Raw genomic sequence first — 4,262 nt, 5'->3', positions numbered from 1 at the left:
TTCCCCTGATTCATGGCAACAGTGGCTATTTCTACAGAGGAAAGCAGTCAGTGCCAGGACCATTTCAGCGGGTGACTTATAAACCACAGGACCACACCTCCACACTAGGGACTTGGGTTAAGCTCCAGTTCTGCTGATAATTTACAAGGTCACTACCTCTTTGAATTGCTTGTCTTCTCATCTGTAAAATGGAAGGAAGTAGACTTAGATTTTTAGATGAAGTAAAACACCAACTAGAACACACACATATTGCAGGGTTCTGCTACTCACTGGTGGGAGCCCTGAGGAAGAGAATGAGAATGATCTTGTCTTCTTTGACCCTCCCTAAAGGTGGCAAGGAGTTTTGCACCTAGTTTCATGAAGGGAATTATGGGAGAGGGGAGTAATAGGAACACCAGGGCACCTCCTCAACTCATGGCACCCAATCATTACCATCCACGCAAGGCTTTTTCTTGTTTCATTTGGTTTTGTCTTATACATTTCCTCCACTTGCCCTCACCCCAGATACTCACTAATATGTACTTGGATGTGTGTGTATACTTATACACTTGAAATTTTATGACGTTATATTGTCTTTGTATGCATTTTAAATATATATGTATTTATGTGTGTATCAACATACATGGAGAAAGAGAGAGAGCAAGTAGTGGATAGGGAACTCATTCTTTTTTTCACTCAGCTCTATGTTTTTCAGTATCCCACATTCACTTATTCATTTGTCAATGATGACACAGAGGTAGATCACAAAGCACAATGATTAGGGGTGCCTGGGAGCCAGACTGGATGGCATCATTCCCATTTACCAACAGTGTGAATTGAGCCAATTCACTCACCCTCCCATATTTCAGCTTCCTGTTTCTAAAATACAGAGAGTTGTAGTATCTACCTCTTGCAGAGTGCTGAGAATGTGTAAAATGCTGGGCACACATACGCTCCCAGCAAGTGTTAACCGTCATTATCATCACCATCATGATTATTATTCCTGCACCCAGTACTGCATGGAGCACCCTCCTACACACCTCTTATTGGACCCAGGCCTGAGTTTCTCTGGGGCATAGACTCCAGAGACGGATGGCTGGGTCATAGGGTGTGCACTTAATTTCACCAAGTACTGCCAAATTGCTGTCCAGAATGACTTCCCCAGTCTACATTCCCACCATCAGTTCCTGAGGGTTCCGGGAAAAGTTTTCTCAGCCAGTGAGAGCACAGATTTTAGCAAGTCTTCTCTCTGGTTGCACTGACATCATCTGTCTGGGAGACTTCTGTCCAAGTCGGGTGGAGAAACAGCTCTAAGACACATGGCTGATTTAAGAGTCTGAGCACAGACTATTCCACACTCCAGAGTCCTAAGTCCTATAGTGATTATCAAATAGTGGGCTCACAACCTTGAGGGACATCAGAATCACCCTGGAGGGGGGTGTTCAAAGTGCTTCCCTATGGGATTCTGGCCCGCACACCCCAAGAGAGCATGTACCTCCCTCTCCCTAACTCCAAGTAAGAGTCCCTGCTTCTGGGAGCCACTGTTGCTGGTGGACAGATGTTTTCAGCACAGCACAAAAGGTGGAGAACCACTGGGAGAAAGGTAGGCCTGCAGTGGCCCTGGGCCCTCGAGCTGCTGGAGGCTATCAATGCAACCTGATGGAGTTGGAAGATCCCCTTGTCCAGAAAGTTCTCCCATTGTCAAAGATCTCTCTATAGCCAGGATAATACAGGAAATGTCACTACTTAATTCAGGCTTTTAAATTAAGCCTGTATTTTCTCTGAAAGATCATGTACTATCAACATGTTACCTGGGCTCTGTATCACCTGGCCTCTATTGCCTATGGCTCAATGCCTGTCAGTACTAGAAGACGTAAGCATCTAAGCAGGATCCCTGAGGGACTTGGATGTTTGGTAGGCAAAGTGTGATAAATGTTTGATGAATTTAGATGTGTCTTCGACTCCACAGGGGTAGTGAGTACAGCTCCAGAGGAGATCCTGAGGCTCATTTAAGGGTGTCATTTAAATCCACCCTGGCACCCACATCATCATAAGATGCTAACCAGTATACACTTAAGAGCTTGCTGCCAGCAATTGCAGATCTAGGTCTGGAATCCAATAGCCCCACCTCCCAATACCCTTTTTTATGAGAGGCAAGTCAGTAAAGTTTTGTTCCCTCTGTGTCTAATGAGAATTCGTTAAACTTCAAAAGCCGAAAGCAGGTAATTCACCCATTGCCTCACCCACTGGTGAGCTATTTCTTACCCAGAGTTCCTTTCTCCTTCTGAAAAGAACCCACAAGCCTCCAATTTCACTGAATCTGTTAGAAAGTAAAATTAGCACTTGGACGTGTGGAGGTGTGCAGCCCTCAGGGACGAGAGAAGCAGAGAAGGAGGCTCTGCACCGGGTAAAAGGCAGGCAACTTCCTGCATTGTGAAGTAATGGTTAGTGATGCCCTTTGGCTGGAGGCTCGCACACTGGTCTCTGCAGTGTCTGCCAGAAGTGGTGAAGCACATTTTTGGATGCTGGAGAAATAGAGTAATATTTAAATTGCCATAGTAATAGGTAACTAATTTTTAAATATTATTCATATCTTTCTTATTACTTTTTACTCTAAGTATTTTTTTGTATGAACTGAGAGCTGGCATCCAGTAGGTTCTCAGTAGATATTGTTGTGTGAGTGGCTAGTCACTGCACAGCATGGCTCTTCTGTTCTCCAGATCTCACTCAGGCTGAGATGACCCTCACCTTTCCATATAATCTCTTGATACTATAAGGCACATACTGGTTAAAAAAAAAAACACAACATACTGGACTATGATATAAAAATGCCAGGTGAAGTTTGGCCTAGCTCCAGCCAAAGAGCTAGCAGGAGGCATGCCTAGATGGGGATCTGAGGGACCTGAAGGTCAGGTCATCAGCTGGTTTAAGAGGAAGAGAGGCCAAGGCCCTGTGGGGTCCACTGTTAGGAAATGGATCAGCCTGAGGAATGATGATGCTTACAATGAACCCTTTAAAAGGCAAGGACTAATATTGCAAAGGCAAGGATGAATTCAACAGGAAGCATCTGTTGGAAGAGCCACATTCGAAGCTGATATTAGGGGTGGGGTTTGGGTACAGGAGGCAAGGGCAGGGACCAGATGTCCAAGGTTGAGAGAGGTTGGGATGAGTAAAATAACAAAGACTAAAAGAGGTCATGTCTTGAGAACTGGACATAGAGGCCAGAGAGTGAGGTTCTGTTAGTTTCCCCTTATCCATGTTTTCTCCCTTACAACATATTCTATCTCTACCCCACCCCACCCCTTCCATATGCAGAGATCAGGGCTGAAGCTAGACCCCAAAGCATCCAAGAGAGGGGATGCATCTTCTGAGATTTTGTCTTCCCGATTTGGTGCCAAATTGGTATTGGTGAGTGTCTCTGTTTTCTGGAGTCAGGCCCTTCTGGGTCCCAGCTTCCACAGACCTCCAAGTGAGGTTCCTCAACCCCCATCCAAAGATTTGCCCTGACCTAAAAGGCAAAACTTGAGCCAATCCTGCCCAGCCATCATCTAGGTTCTGGCCCCAATTACTGTGGCCTCTAAACTCTCCCTAACTTTAACCTTCAATTCTGAAAACTGGGCCTCAGCCTTAGCTCAGAAATGTTTATGGAACCCCTGCTATGAATCAAGCACTCTGGCCTTCACTGGAGATATAATTACAAATAAGTTACTGGCCTAGCTTCATGGTGACTACAGGCTAGCGAGAGACAGGGTCCAGTAGACAGGAAGTTGAAGTAAGCTGTGGTAAGAACTGGGATGGGGAAATGGAAACATGTAGGAGGGCAGCTAACCCCAGCTGGGGGAGGGAAGGTGGGGCAGGAAAGACTTCCTAGAGGAAGTGATAAGAAAACCCTCATGCAAAGACAAGTAGACCTGCGCCCAGCAAAGAAAAGGGCCATGCGTGTGGGTGGGGCAGTGATGTTGGGGGAAGAAACAGTAAGTTCAACAGCCTAGAGATTAAAGAAAGCAGAACAGGTTTCAGGATCTGAACATGATTCAGTAGGATTGACGCCTGGGAAGACCATGGAGGAAGGGCGAAAGATATGATTCCAGTTGTAAGAGCCAGATAATGACTGGCCTTACAAGTAGGGTGACCACATGCATTTATTGTCCAAATTGAGGACTCAGCCATTGTAAAACTTCTAAAGTTTTATAGCTTTATAAACTTATAAAGCAAGTAAATGATTTGGCTCTAAATGAATCTGGGTCTCTGTCTCACTATACCAAGCCTTACCTCAGTGGCCT

This window comes from Mirounga leonina, unplaced genomic scaffold (assembly GCF_011800145.1).
Source record: "Mirounga leonina isolate KUSES-001 unplaced genomic scaffold, KU_Mleo_1.0 Mir_115, whole genome shotgun sequence".
Taxonomy (NCBI): Eukaryota; Metazoa; Chordata; class Mammalia; order Carnivora; family Phocidae; genus Mirounga; species Mirounga leonina.
The sequence above is the reverse complement of the archived record's forward strand: the minus strand, read 5'-3'. Positions refer to the sequence as shown.